We start from the raw sequence: 22,999 nt of genomic DNA, 5'->3' as shown, positions 1-22,999 counted from the left end.
TTGTACCATCCTTCTATTTTAAATGCGTAGTACATATTTGATTGCTTTCCTCCGCCGTGTACAGCGGGCGCAGATCTCGCCGTTAAGACAGCGACGAAGGATATCGTGACGTAATGGTGCGAAGCATTGCCATCCAATGTTGTTACACACGGGTGACTCACCTTTATTTTCCCCTCGCTGCTCGTTATGCTGCGCATTTCGTAGACGGCACTTCTTTGGCGCCATAGAATAGCCATTGCTGCAATGTTCAGGCGCGGGGCGCGCGATACCAGTAATGCGTACGAGTCACATTTCCACTTTTTTGTTGTTGTGTGAGTGTGGACCATACCTAGACGTATGGAGCTACGTACAAAAAACCACGTCACCTGGAAATCATCGGGGACCATGGCAAGCTTTGTCTTCGGCATTTAAAGAATTGGTGAGCCCCTTAATTTGACAAGCTGGCGGGGAGTGGGATTGTGTTCACTGAACATTTGTGGCTGCATGTATTAATTAAGCTTCGTTCAAGGGAAATTTGAGCTAGGTTCCATGTAATTTTAGTTGGCGAGTTTCTTGAATCGTATAAGCTATGTAGTTAGGCATGTAGGCAGCTTTGTTAGCTGTTTACACGGGATTATTGCACCTGACAACCCTGAATGCCCGTGGGGCCCCCGCTACGACTATTTGGCGTCAGTCTTCTCGGGCGCCTAACGTGGTTCTCGCGGGCCGCGACACGCTCATCCCGATTCGGCTTACTGGCTTGTTTCCTCACTTTCAGAAAGTGGCAACAACCAATTGTCAAGCACTGTACAACACTTCGCGTCGGGTGCTTGCTACTGGTGGAGCCCAGGTGGGTTAACCCTAAGGTTATTGCGTGTGCTTCCTTTATAAAACAGTAACTCTACTTAATCCTCGAAGGCCCCGCCTCCGCTCAAGGGGGTCAGCGAGCCGAAATTCGCAGTGCACGAGCGAGCAACGCAGGGAACAAGAACCGCCTTTAGTGGTCGACTCAAAATAATCACAAACAGCCTTCCGAATTGGCTCAACACGGGACTAACGCATACAGGAGGACCGCAAACGCGGAACAGAATTCCCGCACACTGGCGGTCAATGGAACATACGCAGCGAAACAACGACCGGGAAGCAGGCGCGATACATAACAGCGGGAAATTAAAGTCGCACGCAACTCGCCGAAGAATACGAGCCATCGACTCGCGTTAGCCCCCAAACTGGCGTGGCCTCCCCTCTGTCGCACGCACGGAGGAATCGTGCTCGCGCTTAGCGCGACCGACGCCGCATCTTATCGATGGTCTGCCACCGAAAAGCTCCTGGGCTCGTGTCGCACTATTTCTTATCTCCCAGCCCCTTTTCCGCCCCATGTGGCTATTTTAGACACTCGTTCCGCGCATGTGCGATGTGCATGTGCGATGTGCATGTGCTCTCCTCGTTCTGCTTCCACCGTGCGGGCTGCAGATGAGGGCCCATCGGCCCGACACCCTCTAAACCTTCACTCGTGTTTTGCGTGTCGCTTTTGCAGTGTGAACCCTTGCCCTCTTTTACTTGTTTTAGCTTCGACTTACTTCATAGATCGGCCGTGGTTTCACGCTCAAGCGTTACTCGTAAAACTGCGTTTATTTCTTGACGCGTGCTTTCATTGCCTGGCGAGTTTTGCTTTCGTTCCTGGAACGCTGACTGACGCACAGCGTTGAACACTGCTATGGTGAACACGGCTGAGCTGCGGCGCTCTCCGGAGCCCAGTGCAGCCGTCGCGGCCGCGCATCGAAACCAAGTGGCGCGGGCGCACACGAGTGTGCTGCTCTTGCTGTACAAGCGAGACCTGCGCTTGGCTGCTACGGAATGGCGCGCTCAAGCCTTGTAGTTGAGGACGTGAAACTATAGTGACCCCCGTATTCACAAACACTCATCCACTCGACTTTCACCCTTTACTTGACAGCGTTGAGCTCTGCGCCACCACTTGGCTGAAAATGACGCTGCGCTACTCAAAAATCGCAGCAGACTATCGCTGATATGCAGCGACTGGTCGTGCCTAAAGATGACACTCCCGTTGGCTTTCTCAAGTGAAGGCGAAGCGTTGAGTGAAGGGAGGTTCTAGAATACGGGGGTAAGTACATTCTAGGCACTATAGTAAAGCTGCTCCCGTGGGTCCGTGTGCGCATACATCGCCACGCTTCAATGCGAGCCCGCGCTCGCGTGTTCATCCAGTGATCACCGCTGTCCGTACGGACGCACCCCGCGCTACTACGTTGTATCAGCCCCACTGTCGCCGACAAAGTCTTTGTGGCGGACGTGGTACCAGCATTGCATCGAGTAAGCATTACTCAATTACTTTCCTGCGTAGAACAGCGCATGCATTAAACATGAACGGTCGCCTAGCTTCTTCATGTTAATCGCAGCCATCGTTCCCAGAAGGTTTGATCTGAGCTTCTCGGAAGGAGTGCTCATATGGTGACACGTACCATTCGCGGCAGCCATAGTAACTTGGCGTCTCGCTCGCTGCGTCGATCAGCTATAACTTGGACACTGCCGTTACTATTGCTGGGGTCGCACTAGGTGTATCTGCCCCGCCGCGGTGGTCTAGTGGCTAAGGTACTCGGCTGCTGACCCGCAGGTCGCGGGTTCAAATCCCGGCTGCGGCGGCTGCATTTTCGATGGAGGCGGATATGTTGTAGGCCCGTGTGCTCAGATTTGGGTGCACGTTAAAGAACCCCAGGTGGTCAAAATTTCCGGAGCCCTCCACTACGGCGTCTCTCATAATCATATGGTGGTTTTCGGACGTTAAACCCCAAAAATCAATCAATCAATCAATCAGCACTAGGTGTATGTATTTCGCTGATGGCATTTCAGTGTCGGTGTCACGTGGTGTTTCGCAATTTGGCACGTGCGGAAGCACGTGGTAGCTATATCGCAATTTAAAGGGACTGACAACTGGCCAGAACGTGTGTTTACACCCTAGTCAGTCTCTCGAACATTATGCACTGTTAGATACTCTATGCCACTACCACTTGGCAAAATGATACTGCAAGCGTTAGGTTATAGTGTTCTTCGGTACGGTGTTACGTCATTCAGTCACGGTGCCATTCGTTGGGAAAATAGAATAAACTCCATCCTTCGCTTGGTATTAAAAGTGATTAGCTAAGACTTACAACTTCCCTCGGGCACAAACCTTTTTAAATCACTACGATGCTCTATTATTAATGAAACGGCCCTCCTGAGGCACTTTTGGTCCAACAAATATAGGACTCCATATGTCCTAAAAACCTAAAAATTGTTTTCGGGTGGCTTGCTTCTCCACCAGATACGGTGAGCACACCCGGAGCTACATCATGCCATCTTGTTTTCATGAGTGTTTTTCGTGCTGCATCAAAATTCAAACTGAAGCAACTTCTTCGTCGCATTAACTTCTTCGTCCCATTGTTCTTTTCCTCGTGTAAATGCGTCAGTGGTATCAGAATTTAAAGGTTGCCATGTTGCATCAGGCTATGCGTTGCCAATCTTTCTATTTAGCCATGAGTGGGGGAGGCTTCACGACACTGCAGATTTCTCAGTACAAGTATAGCACTCCTCCACTTTGGTGAAACAACGTAAACAGGGTCTACTAAATGTTTAAGTATCTAGTCCTTCATTTAAAAATTTCTATTTCGGTTGTAATGCAATATTTACTGCAATTTCAAATTTTCAATTTCGATTATATTGCAATTCTTAATGACATGCAGTGAGTATCTGGGAGCTGTGCATACCAGTCATTATATACTAAATATTTCACTATCTTTTCCATTCAGGAGGACTCTGCATTAATCTATAAACATCAACACTATTCCCCTTCTTTTATGCTTGACAATCTTTGCACTAGGAACACGCAAGGGACGAATCCACAGGTCCTTGTAAGCCTTCCGACCCTAAATGCATGGAAAGCTACTTTCCACTGGAGGATGAGCTTCCACTTCCTGCTGACGCCCACTGACTTCTCATGTACCTTCGCTCCAAGATCTTCAAAGACTCCCGTAAGCATACCTACATTGATTACGTGCGCATTTCACCCTTCTTACTCAAACTCAACAATTTAGGGCTAAGTATTACAGTAACTTGAGCTTCTACTCTCTGCAGTTAATGCCATGTTGTCGCGAATGCGACGCGACCTCCTTAAATGAGGAGGATTATTTAGTCGCACTATGCCACGCGTCATGCGTCGGCGGCGATGTCCACACCCCCATTGCGCATGCGCGCTCCTCGCGTATCGCGCCGCATGCTTGCGTCTCGGGCCAACTGTTTGCTCCCCCACCATTCCCTCGCCTCGCAAGGCCGCCACAGGCAGCGTCTGCTAGTAGAAACCAACCGCTCGAGCTGCACAATTGTTCACTGGCAGCGCTGTATATGTGGTTCACACATCAGCGTCTCAGCACTTGTTGAATGTAACGCTTCTACTTCATTCAATAAGTAAGAACATTAAAGACGAAATAACAATTTAAGCACTCCCAAAGCATACCCACTTGCGCAACATTCACACGATACTCCCACCACCCCGTTCTCCCGGTGGGAAGATGCAGGCGGCATTTTGTTTTAAATCAACACTGCCTTTAGCAGCCGGATTTGCAGTGACATGACACAATTATCTCGAGTTGTTGTGCACACCACATTTTATACTTTTTTTCTGCGGAGTTATGACAAAGCTTATCAAGGCTATAGAAAACGAGATGTTACGTTTATCACACAATCTGTGTACTGAAGCTCTCGAAACATGGTACTGAGGACCCTGTCCCCCTTTTAATCAGTCGGTGACCAGTAAAAGAGCGAGGGATTGTGGGAAACCAAGGAGGTTACGCCCGGCGAGTATAACGTAGCAACCCCTTCTTGTCAGATAGTGCTCAATGTACATGCCAATGGCTGCTTAGGGGGAATGAGAGACAGGATAGTTTGGCTTTTACTTGCTTACGGCTTGCGCTTCGTATCTACTTCCCACCTTTAACCACCTCGAGTTTATGGTATATACTAGTTCACTACATTCATGGCACTGCGGCCCAACGCTCGCTAAACATTTCTAAAACCAAGGAGGTTGCGCTCAGCGAGTATAACGTAGCAACCCTTTCTTGTCAGATAGTGTTCAATGTACATGCCAATGGCTGCTTATTGGGAGTGAGAGACAGGAGAATTCGGCGTTTAGTTAACGCACACGCTGCGAATTTTTCATTGTTCAACAACGCACAGGAGAAATTTCCCACCGGCGCCACCTTGCAGGTCAAAACGTAAGACTCGTTACGCACTACGACTACGACGAGGGACGAACGGGTGCCGCTTTAAGGAGATTCGCCTCTGAAATCTACACAGCCAACGTCATGGCCTGACTTGTATGCTGGTGGCCCTTACCCTGGCAGTCGTGTTTCGTAGAGATCAGAGAGGCCACGTTATTACTGGGACCACAGCAGTGTGACCTATAGCATACTTCTAACGTCGGTGGCGCTGATAAGCATTAGAAACCCTTGCATCTCACATATAATCTATCTATTTGAGGTAAACGCATCAAGGTACGTTAAACTAAACGTGTTGTCGCACGCTTCACTTGCCGCGTACCAACGTAATTTTCACAGCGTATGCAGCTTCTCCTTGAGCCCAACTAAAAGTGTCTATTTTCACTGCATTTATATATGCAGACGTTTGGCTGTGCGGTAGATCACCCGCTTGCTATGCATACGACACGGGTTCGATCCCTACTCAAAGCAAGGAGTTTTTATCGTTTATTATATTTGCACCTTTCTGAATTTCTCGGTCACGCGCAAGATGATGATTTTTTTCGCTTCCAACCAATGACGCCAAAGCCTACAGCGCTGCAAAAAGAGCCCTTTAATGCTGTCGTGTTAACAAGCATTGTATAAAAAAAAACTTTTTATGCGCATACTTTCCCTTCTCAGGTGAAAATGCCACGCACTGCGCTACATCAACTGTACTCAGAATGAGCAAGATGCGAGTTCGGTTATGAGAGGGAGACGCAAGCGCTTAGCAAAAGTTTACGAAGTCCAAATTTACGCCTGAAAGAAGTACAGATATGGCAGGAGGAGAATGAAGGACGTCGTTTCTCATGGTTTACCTGCACAGAAAAGCGTCAGGAAGTGGGTGACGTATCGCGAGGGTTGCACTGCGAGTATCTCATTCATCCATACGAACAATGCGGGTTAGCTGTGCATACAGCGACAGCCCGAGACACGTCTCCCGTTTTCTTCGCGCCTTCCTAGTTTCCCGGACCGTCTTATTTGGGCAGCGACGAGGCGTGCGAAAATGACGGGTTATCAATGAGCAAGTTTGTGTGCTGAGCGTAGCAAAGTCGACTTGGTAGCGAGGCGTGGCTGGGGTCTTTTGCGTGTGGTAGCCCGACCCGAATGAAATATGCCCTGCTTCTTCTCTCTGTCTCGCATTCCTGCGTTGCGGACCTCGACAGGGAGCGGCCGTTTCAGCCGACCACAGCACGTCGTCAGAGCATTGCCCGCTGCGAACGCATGCTTCGGGCTTCGAGTACATAGTAGTGTTTCCGCAAAATTTAATATTGTTTTGTGCAAGGCACGCCTGATCAAGCGGTATTTTTTACAGTATCACGTGATGCAAAAGACACGCAAGTTTCCGAAGGAGACTGAGAGAACGTGCTCTACGTATTATGATCAGCTCAGCTGAAGCTGAAGAAACAGTTGCCGAGAGAAGCGAACACATCGGATAGGTAGGGTAGCTCTACGCTTTGGCATGTTTCGGGCTATTGTAATGTTTTTAGGGACGAGGCTCCTAGAGCCATGAGTCGTGCCTCCCTGATGTATGTAGCAGTAGTGGTAGTAGTAGTAGTAGTAGTAGTAGTAGTAGTAGTAGTAGTAGTAGTAGTAGTAGTTTTAGTAGTAGTGGTGGTGATATTAATAGTAGTAGTAGCCACATCTCCTTTATTTTTTAGAATGTCCACTGGATGGCGACACTCGTATATGGTGAATATAAGATGAAAAGATGCGAGATGGTGGTACTTGGAGTGTTCACTAGATGGACGGATGCATGGACACACGAACGGATGGAGGTAAGAACGAACGGACAGACGGAAGCACGGACGGACTGATGGATGTTTCGCCTCATTATGCATCATTCACTCCGTGGATGCTCTGCAATTTTTTAAGCCTGTTAAAAGTGGCCCCAGGGCTCGGAAAGCACATTTATGAGGTTTTTACATACAGATGCAAGGTGACTATCGAATTCTGCCAGGATTATAGTATAACCTCACTATACGCATCTCTGTATGGAGTTCATGTGATTACGATCTGTGAGTACGTCCCTAGAGCTAATCCGGCTGCTGTTGCTTACCGGCTAGTTCCCCTTCAATAATGATGAAAACAGACTACGCTCATCGCGGGTTTCATTCTTTTCTTTTTTTTTTCTTCTCCAATCACTTTTTTTTTTTCGCGTCATCTGTGCGTTTTGTGTCCTTTTTTAATACAGCTTCTTTTATTTTTAGCCAGGTGCTCCAATATCAGTCGCTGATAGTAGGCGAAATAAGAAAATCGAAGCAAACAAAGCAAAACCTAAGAAAGAGGTAGGGATACGTGCGTCTCCTTTTTTAATGAATGTTGGCGAAACAGCGAACCTACCCTGTCGAGCGCCGTGACAGCTCTTTACTCGTAATCAGGTCTTGCTGGGTGTGCGGTAAGAAACCACAGCAAGGCAAGCTCGAGACGACAGTGTACAGTGCGTGAAATTAGAACTGGGCCCCAGATCGAGAGCTATGCTACACTAAAGGGATTAGGAGGCCGTCGGCGGAAATTTGTCGTGTGCCTCTAATCCTCTTGTCGGTGCTTTGAGACGGACGTCGACATCTGTTCTGCCCTGGACTCGCAGTGGCTCTCGTCTCGAAGCGTGTTCTTTGCTGCCAGTGCCGATTTGTGAGACATTGCGATCTCTTTTTCCCTTTCTCTTCGTAGAGAACGCAGTTCATCCTTTTCCGACCTCTTCTCCCTTCCTCTGTCGTTGCATCGCGGTGGAAGAATTCGTCGCGTTCCATGTTGATTGCCCCGGTAGGAACTTAGGCAGGACAGTATTGGCCGGTGATTTGGTACGCGGCTGAAGACGGTGCTTTTTCTCTGCGTCCGCTGGAGGGCTCGAATGGCATTGTGGGAAAGCCAGCCTGGTTTCGATTTCTGAGTTGCAGCTTAAGAACAGTGTCTGGTTTATTTTTCTATTTTTCCCGCTACTTTATTCTTTTTTGTCGTTGCTCCTCTCATTACGAGATAAAAGGAAGGCAAAGTATGAGGTGTAGATTGGTGGCTACATCTCGTGGAAGCCACGTTCGTTCGATGCCGAGAGCAGATGAGATCGGTCAGGGAAAGCCAGGAATTTTCGTGGCGAAGGCCTAAGATTTCTCATCGAACACTAAAATTGACCATCGGTGCCCGCGGTGGCGTTATTTCGAGCAATCCTTCGCTGTGTAGCAGTGGGTATGGTGTTTCACTGCTGACCTGCAAGCCGCGGGATCGAATCATGGCTGCGGAAGCCGCATTTTCAATGAAGGTGAAAATGCTTGAGGTCCCTGCATGTAGACTAAAGTGCGCGTTAAAGAACCCCAGGTGGGTGAAATTTCCATAACAGTTCACTACGTTTTCGTTCATTATCATCCGTACTTTTGGGACGTTAAACTCTATCAAATATTATTGCTATCAGCTCTAGTAATGCAAAATAATAATATAAGACATACTGGGCAGGTTGCATTGAATCAGCGATAAGTAACCATGCTGCTGAAATACGTGGCGCAAGGTTGACAAAGAGAAAAGAGAAAAAAAAGACGAGACAGAAAGAGCGCGTGGCGCTCTTTCTGTCTCGTCTTTTTTTTCTCTTTTCTCTTTGTCAACCTTGCGCCATGTATTTCAGCCTAATATGTACCAACTAGCCCATCATAACGTACTGTTAAGTAACCATGCCCTTCGCGAGTTGCTTCAAAGTGAGCGAAATTCATTGTTCTTTTTTTACGCCTATTGTACCTGAGCAAATCTTCGGCGTATGTCACATGATCTACATGCGGATTTTTCGTTTTGTGCATGGGTATCATCCCATCAGATATACAAGTGAACCTTCATTTATGTCCCACTTTGCATTTAGCGCTTTGCTCAGAAGTACTTTGATTGCTGAACACAAATGCTCATCACTGAAAACATAAAGGTTGTCTTTCAAACCCAAGGACAACGTGTTTAGTCTGTGTTTTTGACTGCTTTCAGGAACCTGTCTCTCACTTTGCAAGATGCACACCTAAACACGATATTTTGTTTGGCCTTATCCTTTGTCCAAACACGATGAATTACTTCGATGTATATATCCTGAATTTCAAATTCGACGCAGACAGCAATTTTCTTCATGGTTAAGACAAGGTTTTCACTTGGCGTGACTGGATTGCCTTTGACTTAAATAATGTTCTTGCGACTGTGTTGCTGCAAGTCAACTAATTGTTTTATTGCGGTAGCAACTATATGAACAGCCTCGTCTCGTTTTGGCCGTCACCGTTGCCGCGGTCATTCACGTATATATATATATATATACGGGGAAGGATGTGCTAGTCTCCTCTTTTTGTGTGTGAACGTCGCCTTTCCGGCCGGGGTCGTCCACACGAGTGCCTATCTCGTGAGTGAACAAGGTGGGAAAGGGGGGAGGGGCTTATAATTGCCCAGCGCGTCGCTTTTTCCTTCACAGAAGGTGGGAGTTTCTATGGGATGCATTCTCAACACGAAAAAACGGCGGCGAAAGTGTACCTGGAGCGGCCATTTTCGCTTACACCAGTGTTCTGTAGAGTTACGTGAGACTGAATCTAAAGGAGTAGACTGCCAGCCTCACTTCATTTATCAACGCCATCACTACGCATGAACCTTGTTGAGGGCATCTACTGTGTCCGCGCCAGAGAAAACTTGGTTATTGAGCAAGCGCATGTTTATCACAATTAATATTGCTCCTAAAAATGCGAACCTTCTACGGTTGCACGGCGGGCTTGTTGGTTATTCATGTTGTTTGAGGTATAGCGCATGCAGGACGGGACAGAGAAGAAGACACAGAACACATACATGGTGTGTGTGTTCTGTGTCTTCTTCTCTGTTCCGTCCTGGATGCGCTATACCTCAAACAACATGCTAGCCTTGCTTCGTAAGACATTCAAATATGTTCTTTTGCATTGCTTTGCCCTTTTGGCGAAACTGTTACCTTTTTTTTAATTTCCTTTAGGCCGTTGAAAAGGCGACCATTCTCTTTCTTAATTTCTTTGTTCTCTGTGTTGGTTTCATCAAGCTCTCTCTTTAATTAGTTGATTTCCGTCTTGAACATCTCAACTTTTTCATTATTAAATTCTGTGCCCTTTCAGATGCGCAAAATGTATTTTTCTACGACCTTACTTATCTTCATCACCGTTGAAGGCGGTTTTTAAGGCATTGCAATGACAATTACCACAAACGAACTAATTCAGCAGCGGTTTCAGGAGGGTTCACGAAACATACGTGCGTTCTCTCTCTGAAATCATTACGTAGTTTTAGGCTGCCCATCTATACTGGCAGCAGCTCGATAGTTTGAATGAACATGCTAATTACAAATGGCTGTTAAACAATGTAGCACTTATGTTTTTCGATTTCGAAGTTCGAATGCAAATAGGCTGCTCATTTTGACCGCAGTTATTTTACCACCTTTTAGTCTAGCCTTGAAATGCTTGTAGTGCTCTAACTAGAGGGTGCCGACATTTAGTAAAATGCGCTCATTGGGAAAAGCCAGTTTTCATTTTGCTAAACGCGATAATATTGAGTTAACGACATCTTATTTGAGCTTTAGTAAGTCTCTTTTTATCGGCAAAGTAGGATTCATGAAATCAATGTTACAAATATCAATTTCATTCATCGGTATATTGAGGCATGGGCATTGAAATCATAAAATTAATCGACATGTGGAACTATGAGGTCACATTTCAAATAAGTAAAAATGTAATATCTTTAGACCATCGACAACGCGGTCACTCTCAATTTATTAATGAGCCACCCGGCAAAAAGTACTTTCTGCCGAAGACTTTTTAAAAGGTTTTTCTTATTCAGACTCCCTACGGTACATCTTTTTTTCCTTCATCCTTATTTTATTAGCCTTCGGAGCAGCCTCCCATAAGGAATTCATTTGGAATTCAATTCCCGGTCGAGCGAGAAACTTCCGACTTTTCTTGTGTGATTATTTTAGCTGACAACTATTGTGCGCAGCTTGTTCGGTCGATGGGCACCCAACAAAGCTACTTCTCTGGCTGCGCTTCAATTTTCGGCCAAGCCGTAACGATCCGCATGGCCCTAATTGTTCCAGTGATCAATTCGCCAGCGTGGCTACGTCCTCGGCTTCACTTACTGACGAAAGAGACGATGGTCAACGAGAGTTGGGTGCTTCGCTGGGCTCGCGATAAAGTCCGAACTCATCGCTCTATATACGATGGGGTATCGTCGAAGAATAGGAGTCCGCCCGGTTATTAAACACGGTGAACTACGCAGCCCGGTTGCAAGCGATTATCGTGAGTGGATATAAAAGTTAAGCGTACTTATTTTTGAAAACTAAGCATTGCTTTTATAACAGAGCCTTGTGTATGTGAGCCCCTCTAACAGACAGGGTAGCAATGGCTGTGTGGAAAAGAGTTACTGTAGCATGCACAGATTGTCATTACAATCGTGCACTGGCAATCAAAAAACAGGTTATTGTTTCGATGATTCGGTCTTTGATGGGTGTTATGCACACGCTCTCGAATAAGATGGTTATCTCTGTAACTGCTAACTATGTCTTCCTGTGTTGTCTAGAAAACACTAGAAAACATGCAATGCGACGCGCTGGAGACACAAATTTCACGCCCTCTATCACTGATGTTGGCACCCAATGTCATGAAGACCACCAGAGATAGAACACATTTTTCTACACCACCCTTGCGATGTTGAGCGGGCTCACCACTCTTATAGTGACAGTGGCTTGCGCCCACCAGCAGCTGCAAGCTTTAAATGCGGTGCGTCGAACCTGGTAGGACCGTGCATCGTCACATCAATGCTTATTTTTTTGAACCCCCACTTTTTCAAAAAAGCAAGCGATTCGAGTATTTTTGCGAAGGTGCAGAAAACTAAGCACTGCGGCATCCATGTTTCAGTGATCTTTCCACACACTCAAAACACAAGCAAGTGTTTTCTGTTCTTTAGCACTCAACATGGCTCGGCCACGGCGCCTTTCTCGTTCTGAAATCGGAAAGGCTTGGATTATTGAATCCAATGGGAGATCTCTAAATCGCGCATGCCTTAGTGAGTGACTGTACAATTGACTGAGTGCGGGGCTTCCCATACTCTCTCTCTTACTACTCTATATACCTTTCAACCCAGTGCAGGGTAGTGTACCAGATGCTCTTCTGGACTGCCTTTCTTTTTATCGTTTTTTTTCTCTCTCTTTCTCTCGGAGTGCGGTATGCGCTATGATGAGACGAAGAGAGAAGCGGCAATTTGTTGAATGAGTTTCCAGTGTGCATTCCTTTGAGTCTAACTTTGTGGCCTTCATTAACACTGTCATTCTATTAAAGGTAATGACGAAAAAAAGTAACGACAAAAGCAAACAACTACGTTCTTAATATGTCACTGATAATGAAGAAAAGTCCGTGGCAATGACAAAAACTGCCACGTCCTTCTGGAAACAAGCATCAGGACCGAATTTTCTCTCACTTAACTTCTCGGGGAAGCTAATATGTTGTAAATTAATCTTCTTGAAACCATGTACGCCACTAACTTCATGTTCGTTTATTATGTCTTATCGTGTTTTCTCAGGGTCATGTTTCAGGTCGCGCTTAGCGGACATGTACTTAATGACGATGCCGGCAATAAAGCCTCGACATTCCTTTATCTTCAATGGCTGTGTGAATACGTTTCCAGTAAATGCCTCGGCAGTGCACCGAAGATGCCTCGAATGGACTTTAGCTAAAACAACGTGCGCCTGAAGCAGCGTGGATGTAAAGGCAGACGGTCGTGTACACACCAAGCAATCACTAGTCTCAATTATCTTTGAAGAAAGAAAAGAGACGCCAGTAAGGAGAGAACTCTGACTTTCCGAGCAATAAGGCTCGACGATTACATTCACGAAAAAAAAAGTTTCGTCACCCGAATAACAGTGCACAAAGAATAAGAGAAGAAACAACAAACACGGGGAAATCTCCAGCCTCACAAAAAGCGACGGACGTTGGTAACGTGGTGTGTACCTTTTCGGCACTTAATGCATGCCTCCGAAATGAACAAGCCCAGGATGGTCTTCTGTCTCACTTAGCGCACGCGAAATCTGTAGAAAACGCGGTGGTGTCAGTGCCAGCTGCAAACACCAAGACAAAGAGAGCGGGCGCTGCTAACTCGAGATGAACACGCTGTCCGTGAGACCGTGTCTCATTAAACGGGGCTTAAACAACCTTTTTTCTAGGGCAAAGCAAAAAATTTGTACTTGTCGGCCCTCTTCGCACTTTGAACCTCTCTTCTCGCATTAGCAGCACAGCTGTGGCAGTCGTTAGTGAAAAATAAAGTCGCTTCTTAGAAGAGAAGGGGGCGAGATGTAAAGGCAAAATAATCCTCTTTTTAGCCTTGTCATTTTGCGTATTTGTCTTTCTCGTCCAGTTGAGTCGCGTATTCGCCGACTTGCTCCCTGTCCCGTCTCATCTTCGCCCACGCGGTCTGACGACTATCAACCGCCGCAGGGCGCAGCGCGCCTTGCATCCTCCGGTGGTTAATTACGAAACGCTGTGTCATTCGGGGCTTGCACACCATCCTGCTAATACCTCTTTGTCAACGCTTCTAATGACTTTGGCTCGGATAACGGCACCACCATGTCCCAAATAAATGGTACGCCAGCCAAATACCGAAAGGCGTCTTCATTGGTACGTTCATTGAGGTACTCCCTTGTGGCACGCCTGACCATAAACATGCGGGATTGGGCAAGCATGGAGTTTCTATATAACCTGTACAGGCCTTTAAGAAACTTCGCAGATTGCTTTATTGTGCCTATACTTACGTGGCTGCATGCACCGTTCCCTTGATCGCCATGCACATCCCGATTATCGCTTATTACCTGTAGAGCCATTCCAGAGAGTCAGCCAGGCCTATGCCTCCATTTTCTCATCATAGTTAGCATCTCATTAGGTGTGAGCCAAGCCAGATACAAGGTAAATAGCGCGCGCCGTTGGTCAGGCGCTAACTGCAGGGTCTACAGAATGCGCATAAAGTTCATACACATGTTCTTTATATAGTCCGGCTACCAAGGATGTATGCCTTTCCGGCTTAAGCACATATCGTGAACTATTGTCGAGGGTCCTCATTCAAAAGGTACTTCTTGAAGTATGCGCAGATCTGAGAGATGAAACTAAGCCTCAGTTGAAAACAAAATCTGCTGACAGAAATCTTGTTTTAAGTGAAGACCACTTTAAGGGCCTGGCTTGTCCAATAATGCATCTCATGTGGCGTGATCAATCTCACAATCAAGGGATCAGGACAGGCCTAAAACCAGGCTGTAAGTTCTCGAAACTGGGTTTTAATAAACAAACGAGGTCTAAAATATTATAAGTAGTAAAATAGCTAACTATTCGGTACACTTCACTTGATACTGTCTAAAACGATCAGAACCCTATGGCTTACTGCCCCGTTAATAGGGAGGCAATCGCTGGGCTTGTTCTAAGTGCAGACGTATCAGCCCCCCGAAACGCACCAAGAAAGCATGGACAATTTAAATTGACCCTTTTGGTTTGCCAGAAAATGCCGGCTGTGGTTCGAAGAACGAGGCAAAGTCGAGAGTTGATAACAACACCAAAAATATATTCTCAGATGAGGCAGAACAGGAACACACAAACATACACAGTCGGCAGTTATCAAATACAATACGATACCACTCGCAAGATAATCCAATAAATTTTAAAAAACATACACAAACAACAACACGCGCTAGAATGCAATCTCATGCATTCATAAACCAAAGCACTTTTAAATACTAAAACGTTTGTCAAAGGTATTCAGTTCAATGTTCTTGGAACAAAGATTGAATGATTCTCTTCAAGGAAACACTCACTCTAAGTTCAGCACCGGTCATCATCCCGCTGCGTCCGAGGTTTCTTTTTCAGGAAACTGTCGCGTCGCCAACTGACCACACTTCAATAACAAAACTTCTTCGCCGGAAACACATCGGCCACTCACGCGCTGCTACTGCAGAACACGTCTTCGCCCACTGGCGTTCAAGACACACTCACTGCATCACATGCTTGGTCACTAAATGAGAAGCCTTCGTCCTTTGGTGGAAAACTCACTTCATCCCCTGATCGCCACCATCCGCTGCCCGCTTATATACGTTCGCCCTCAGTTATCGAAGTTTCGTTGGCGAACTGCACAGCCAGTGCTGGGAAAGGAGCAGGACCTTTCTTGAACTCTCCGTGACCCGTGACTCACTCCTTCCTTCTGGATATTTCTAGAGACCACTCGGCGTTAGATGCGATGAACGTGGTCGGCGTGGTGGTGGCGTTTTTGAGGGAGAGAAGAGGCACGAGCGGCGTCTTTTTATGCTTTTTTCTTCTTCGTTACGCCATCTCCTCTCGTGTCTGCTTGGCGCCTGGTTTTCACGTAGCTATTAAAAATCGGAGGCACGCGAGTTTTCGAGCGCTTGTTTGTGACACCAGCACAAACGCGCAAAGAGGTCTTCAGGCTCCGGCACTTCACCAAGTGGCTGATTTCTCTTCCTACCGTCCTTTCTTCAGCACCCAATAAGTGCACTCCATTTGACAACCACTCCTAGAAAGACGGCGTCAATGCCACTCAAATCCCGAGCTGAAGTGCTGAAAGCTCAATGAGCAGCCACAGATTGACAAGCGTGAGAAGCCTAGTAACGCTGTCTTCCAAGTAAAGGCTCAGTGAGCAGCTGCAGATCGTAAGCAGGGTAAACAAAAGCATCGTATCGTTAATTCTCAGACACCTACGACTACTCATCACAGGGAAGCCAATTTCGGACAACACAAAGCAGCGCAAGTTGAACATATACATCGCCTGACTAATCCAGAATCAGTGTGTGAGCAGGCAGCTGCCGCAATGCGTCAACAGCTCCAGGACAACACTACCACCACTCCCGTGTGAAAAAACGCAACCACCATATAACAGCTTCTAACTGTTATTACACATATAGCACATTGCAGCACATTACAAACGTTATAACGACACAATAACACATAACCCACACTACGTAACAGCAGTCGCCGCACCAATAACAATAGCAAAAAAAACAAGAACAAAAGAAAACTTTCCAAGAACAGCGCCGACAGCTAATCTGTGAGTGAATTCATGTGCATCGTGCGGAGGCAGCAGTTCAGTCTTAAGTACAGGCTCGGGTGGTGAAGTGCCAGCAGCAGCTGCGCACCGAGGATGCGGCAGCCTTTTGAACTGAATGCATGGAAGCGACAACAGCGATCCGAGAAAGCGGCGTTGCGAGCAATGAAGCATCAACAGGGCAATGGCGGGAACGCGTTCGCCGGGGTCAACGTCCGCATTCAGTGGGAGTTTCTCGAGCAGCACTTGGGCTTCGGCTGCATTGTCTACAAAATCTAATGGAGTTTCCCCGCACAGGTTTGAATCCTGTCGGCTGCACCATTGTCGTGAGCGAGAAAGACACAACACCCGTTCGTCATGCAAGCTGTTCTATTCTGCCTCTTCCACTTCCGCTGTCCAGCCCATGCTCCACGGCTTCCACGTCGCTCTTCATTACAACGATCTTGTTGCCGCACGTTTCAGCTTCACGAGTAACCATCTTTACTGTCTGCTTGGGAGTGTACTTTTTGCTTTACGTGTTTGTTTGCTATTTGTAATAAATACTTTATCTTTTTTTAGTTGCAGAACTTATAGAAGTGATGAAGCTAAGGTGATGGTAATCTCAACTTCTCCACAAGACTGTTAAAGATGCATAGAACAGCCACGAACTTAGCAGCGAAACACCACAGACGAAAATTGAAGAATCTATATGTGTTCCAGAAGCTGACACACATACAAGGATAACAATCACTCGGACAACGGCGAATGTCATTGTCCACGTGATCTTTATCGACACAAGCGTAGGCGTGCGCGTTTGCAACAGGGGGGGAAGGGTTTGGACATAGAGTCACCTAAGAAGGGTGAAAGAGCAAAGTATGCCCCACACTTTGACCTAATATGGGAGGCACGGTACAATCAATCTTTCCACTTCCCCCTGAAAGAGAACACTGCGCACGCAGATGCAAATGGAACAGGGTGATGGAGACGGACACAATGTGAACCCTATCCTCAGCTAACTGCTGTCACGATAAATTAGACGACAGATGACGCCTATAGCGTTATATTTCCCTCGTACCTGCGTCGAGGCTTTGAATTGTAGTTCAAAGCGATAAGTGAGATCTTGCGCCGTTTAGAGAGGTGAGATGCCGAGGTACAGAGCTGAGGTACAGCGACAACGTCAAGATGAAATTTAGCAGCATAGCTGTAATCTCCCCAGACGCCGCAAAAAAAAGCATCATCGGGCCACCAGATTGGCGGTGAAAGGATACCTCTTTCCGACGTCGTGGAGCTCATTAATAAGGAATCCTCCTTCCCTTGTCGAGGTTAATTAGGAATCACAAGGGGGCCAATGCATGGTGCCTTGAAATTTTTTTTGTGTGACTATTGATGTTATGTATGACCCGAACATTATTATGAATGGTAGTGACCTCCACTTTCTCGATTCAAGAAAGTGGAGGTCCCTGATGTACGCTGTTAATTGGGCTGCCGACGTCCCATTATTAGTGCCTAAACCTACTTGATTGAGTATTTTTATTTTTTTAACTTTGAGTCGATTCTCGGGCTATTTACCTATTCATACTTTATTGCTAGAGCTCTGACTTTCAAAAAATAAAGCACATTTTTACCATTAAGGAATTTCAACGCTGTACTTCTTACAAAACCAAGGATTCCTTTTTATTCTCAAGTGAAACACACGCAAAATCGAACCTTCGTATGAAAATGGAAGCAAAGATAGAGCGCTGAAAAAAATAATGAAGAGATTGCGGCAGTTTTTATATATATAATGTGCTAGAGCTAGCTTTATACCAACCAGGCACACTAAACTTTGGGTGCATTTTATAAGAGTTGATAAAAAGTATGCTAACCTATAGAAGTTGTTATGTTAGTAAAGCTCAAGCGTGCATGCTAGATTATAAGACTTGCATTTTCGAGTATATCTTCTGAATAACGTTAAGTGCTTAGCCTTATCACGAGTTACTCTGATTCTACTCAGAAACGCGAAGGTAGCATTATGCTGTTGCTATCGCTAGCCGCCTGTATGATGAGACCTGAATGCAGTGCTTTACGTTACTGTATTAGCTGGGTTTACGCGAAAAAAAAAATGTAGACGCTGCTTCTAACGACTGAATCTGTCGCGAGCAACAGGAAATATAAGAGGAACTTGGACATGAAATTGCATGAAAAATCTTAAGTTCTAAGCTTTATAGAGAGCACGTGAAAGACGCACTTGCTATGGAAACGTCTCTGGGTCATGGGGTGGGGGGGGGTTAGAAAAATGGGGTAACGATTTAGAGTACAGGGTACTCTACTATGAGAGAGCACTGAGCCGTCCCGGGCGCAAACGAGACACGAATCATTATGTCATCACATAACATTAAGTGGCCATGGCTCGCGCAACAGAAAGTATGAGCCTCTTATCTATACTAAGTGGGGGAAAATGTTGTATACTGCCACAGTGCCAGACCCGCCTCTTCCCTGTGTTGGGAGGTCTCCTCATTTCAGGAACCCTCTGGCCTTCGCTGCCTCCTTGGCCCTGGTGACAAAGCGTCATGTTTTTTTGTTTTGTTTTTCAAAGAACTCTTGGAACAGAGTGCTCTTAGATTTCAAAGTAACACGTTGGGCTTCTAGAACAAACCCTCTGCACCGTTACTTAGAAATAACCAAGCCACAGCTGCGCACCACACGAGTTTAGCCTCACCTATCCACGAATGCGCTGAACGGCGGACATCGCCAAGCCACGCTTACAGACACAGTCCGCGCAGCCACCTCGCCGAGTTTGCCCGGCGTGGTGCGAGGCGAGTACGAATGACGAGAAGTCCACGTTTTTACCGAGGCTGCCTCAGCCAGGTTGCCACGTCAGTTTCTGGCGCCGCAGTTTGAATATCCTCTATGGACTGTGACAGGCTGTGGTTGACGACAATGGTAGACCTATAGGATGAGCCAAATAAGCCACGTTAAGCACCCAAGATCGACCAGCTCCTCTCTTCAGCTTTACACGACTAGTGTAGTACTTGCTACCGTACATATTTTTTATAAGAATTACACGACTTTCAGGCTCCGGTCATTCTCGCACATAGACTCTATGTCGAGGAGGAAATACCTTACCACATATAAAACGACACGCTACCGATTAACAAAACTCGTTAACCAAGTTTTTTTGAAATTATTGGCTTGAGGGCAGTTACCTCCATTAGAAATAATTGGTGCGTGATAACTAGTGGCATTAAAATGATTTAAATATTGACACGTTCCTTCCTCAAGTTTTATTATCACCCAGTTACGCTGTACGCGATTCTCAGGGCAGACCACGCTGACAGTGTTTGAGAAGCTTCAGGACTTGTCACACAGGTCCCGTTAATTAGGGAGGCGATCGCCGGGCTAATTCCAAGAGCCGAAGTATCGGACCCCCGAACCGCACCACGAAAGCGTGGACAATTTAGAAGTGGTCCTTATTGGCGCGCCAGCAGACGCCGGCTGTGGCCCAAAGAACAAGTCAGAGCCGTGAGTTGATAAACGAACAAAATTATATTCTCAATAATGGCAGACCGAAAACAATACACGATTATGCACACTCCACAATAGTTGAGTACAATATGTCACCAATCAACTAACGTACTACACAGTACAATCAGCCACACTCAAAACAACGGACACAGACAACAATACACACTACAATGCAGTCGCATGCATTGAACAACCAAGACACTTAAAGACTAAAGGGATAGAAAACCTATTCAGTCCAAAGTCCTTGGAACAAAAGTCTGAATGATACTCTTCCGAGAATCACTCACTCAAAGTCCAGCGTTGTTGTCGCTCCGCTGCCCCCTGAAGTTTCTCTTCCAGGAAACCTCGCCGAAGTTTCTCTTGCAGGAAACCTCGCGTCTTCAAATGGCCACTCTCCAAGCTTCGAACTTCTTCGCCGGAAACACGTCGGCTTCCCACACGCAGCTGTTGCCACGCGTCTTCGCTCGATGGCGGTAGACACACGCTCTTGCCTGTAGCTCGAGCCTTCACCCTCAGGTGGAAATCCTCTTCTTGTCCTGCCTTGTCCCTACGGACAAAACCTTCGCCGACTACACGGCGGAATCCCTACGCGCTCTGGCGCTAACTTCCGTCTTCTCCTGTTCTCTCGTCTCGGCTGCTCGGTTAATACCTTCCGCGCGACATTCCAGAAAGTTCTCGTCATTTCGTCGGCGCGATACGCAGCGAAGGCTGGGGAGAGGGCGAGATGGTTCGAATAGCCTCCGCGTCAGATGACTCAACTCGGCATGACCACGCCTATTTCCTTCTAGAAATTCCCAGTGCTTGCTCGGCCGCCGATGTGGGGTGAGGAGGTTCGTCGGCGAAGCCACGCTTCCGAGGAGAGAGCGTCGCGCGCCCGGGGAGCCTTTAGATGTTTGTTTTCTTTTTTTTCGTTGACCTCGCGGCGTCACTCCGGCGCGTTATCGCAAGAATTTGGCGGCACGCCCATTTTGAGCGCTCGTTCTGTGACAGGACTGCAGTGGACCATTTTATTGAAATTACGCCCACTTCGTGAAAATTTCAGATTATTCTGGAATCTATTGTTGCCCCTAGCGATAACGCTACAATGTTCGATGGCGAGTGTATAAATGCCATCACGCTTCGCCGCTTGTCAGTTGATCGACGGCCGACGCTCCGTTCGCCACTTTCAGTGCCAGTCTACTACTGTTTACCGGGCACTAGGAACACCACCCTGCTTCCGTGGTTTTCCACCCTCACGCAATATAATGGTAAGGGCGTCTTTGTTAGCCAGTGTAATATACCTTGAGCCACTTCATCCTAAACAACTCTTTATATAAAATTCAAATTCAAATCAATTCATTTCAGTTAGCATTAATGACACCCAAACCCTCAGCGTCTGGCTCGATTGGCTGTAAATTGGGATGGACAAATGTGCATGTTTGCAATGTGACGTCTTTCGTTAGCGGCGAAAGCCAACATAGAAGTTAGAAAAGGGGCAAATAATTATGTGGTCATCGCACCGCTGACCGAAGACGCTTCCGCTGATAACACCGTCGCTTCTTCAGCACAATGCGGGAGGAGGCGGCACCTTCGTATCAAACGCATGTCAGACAGCACCTAATCAGATATATTTCAAGAAAAACCAGATCATGTCATAGCTCTTATCGTTTTTCTAGTTAACAAAAAACGTGTTTTTTTAAATATTCTGCACGAAAGCAAATGAACTGCCGCATGCAAGTGAAGTGCGCAAGTCGAGCCGAAGTTTTATTTGTTTTCGATGCAAAAGCAGTGAAACCCGTGCAAGGATTTCGTGTTTGCGAAGCAGATCAAACAACTTCACAGATCCAGTGTCATTTGTGCATTGATACATGGCCTCGCTCTAAAAGTTTTACTTTCCTCTCAAAGGTGTCATTTTATTTGGTGGCTGCTGGTGCTCCTACCCCGCAGAAATTCACCACCTTGACGTGTTTAGTTTATTTGCATCAAACATGAAAGCTTTAAGGTCACAAAGGCAAGCTCTGGGTAAATGTCAAGGTTCTCAATACACGAGGGCATACCGACAGCTCCTTGAAGAGGTGAAAGAAAATAGTTCTAAAAAAAGCTTTTTTTTTCTTTTTGAGAAGTTTCTCGTCCTCGGCCTTGGAAACTAATTCTCAACAGGAGCCACTAGAACATGCAACCATTGTTTTTCTCCACAAACATACTATAAGGTGCTTGTACTCTTTCTTCGTATCTTTCTTTTTTTTTTTCTTCGTATGGCGAGAAACAAGCAACTAGCGGAAACCGATGAGAGATTCTGTTTACTTCTCTCCGGTTTCACCAATTTTCTCTTGTTTTTTTACCTTCTGTGCAAACATTCAGCAAGTCGTGTTGTTATCTTTTTTGTCATTCCGTGCGCCTTTTCATAGATTGCACAACTTAACTCATTTGTTTTCTTTCAAGGCTTCATTGTTTTTATTGCTATAACAATTAAATGAATACTCTCGGCTGGATTTTACCGTGAGCGTCGACACCCCTCAGGCCCTCACCATATATGTATACGTATGTATATATATGAAAGCGCAAGAAATAAAAATAATTCAGAGAAAAGAGTCTGGTGCACGGAATAGAACGCGGTACCTCTGAAATGTGAGTGCGAGGCATTAGCCACTGAACCACGAAGGAGCACCTCTTTCAACGTTCACACGGCAAGCTATTTATATCTACCACTTACTGCTGGTGACGGGCATCTCGGGGGGGGGGTATTTTTTTCCAGCATTACCAGCAAGATGGCGCAATAGGTGCGCGTCGACACATCACCACGACGCGGAGGCGCGCGCTCTCATCTCCCATGCGTACTTTGCCCCGCGGAGAGGGAGCAGGGTGGACGCTAACGTGTGCTATTACCCCGCGGTGTTGACAATTGTACGCCCTGACAGGACTTGGGCATTCGCAGAAACGATTCTCTTGTAGTTACCGAGAGCACAAAAGTCACTGCAATCGTCACAAAGTCTCCATTTCTAAAAAGGCGCGCTTTTCAGACACAGCAAAGTAACAATTGAGACGTTTATTCGCGTTCATCTGTACCTGTGAGTGCATTTTATGCGTCAGTTGTGCGTGAGAAACGCGGGACACGTTTCGATCTGCTTGCCATTCTGCACCGGACCTTCCAATTTGTTGCTATCATGTTCATAAGCTGTGACGTTTATAAGTAATTTTCTGCTTCTCATTGCTGGCACTGCAGTTTA

At 46.4% G+C, this 22,999-nt stretch overlaps 1 long non-coding RNA gene across 2 annotated transcripts in view; it reads left to right on the top strand.

The window, feature by feature from the left end:
• Positions 1 to 239: 239 nt before the first annotated feature.
• LOC142802734 (uncharacterized) overlaps positions 240 to 22,999 on the top strand; it is an 87,131-nt gene continuing 64,371 nt past the window's right edge. For both annotated transcript variants that reach the window (XR_012893972.1, XR_012893971.1), the window contains exons 1-2: positions 240 to 418; positions 3,851 to 4,001. This is a non-coding gene — a long non-coding RNA (uncharacterized LOC142802734). The remainder of the gene's footprint in view (positions 419 to 3,850; positions 4,002 to 22,999) is intronic.

Source organism: Rhipicephalus microplus, chromosome 3 (genome assembly GCF_043290135.1).
Source record: "Rhipicephalus microplus isolate Deutch F79 chromosome 3, USDA_Rmic, whole genome shotgun sequence".
Classification (NCBI taxonomy): domain Eukaryota; kingdom Metazoa; phylum Arthropoda; class Arachnida; order Ixodida; family Ixodidae; genus Rhipicephalus; species Rhipicephalus microplus.
The sequence above is the reverse complement of the archived record's forward strand: the minus strand, read 5'-3'. Positions and strand labels throughout refer to the sequence as shown.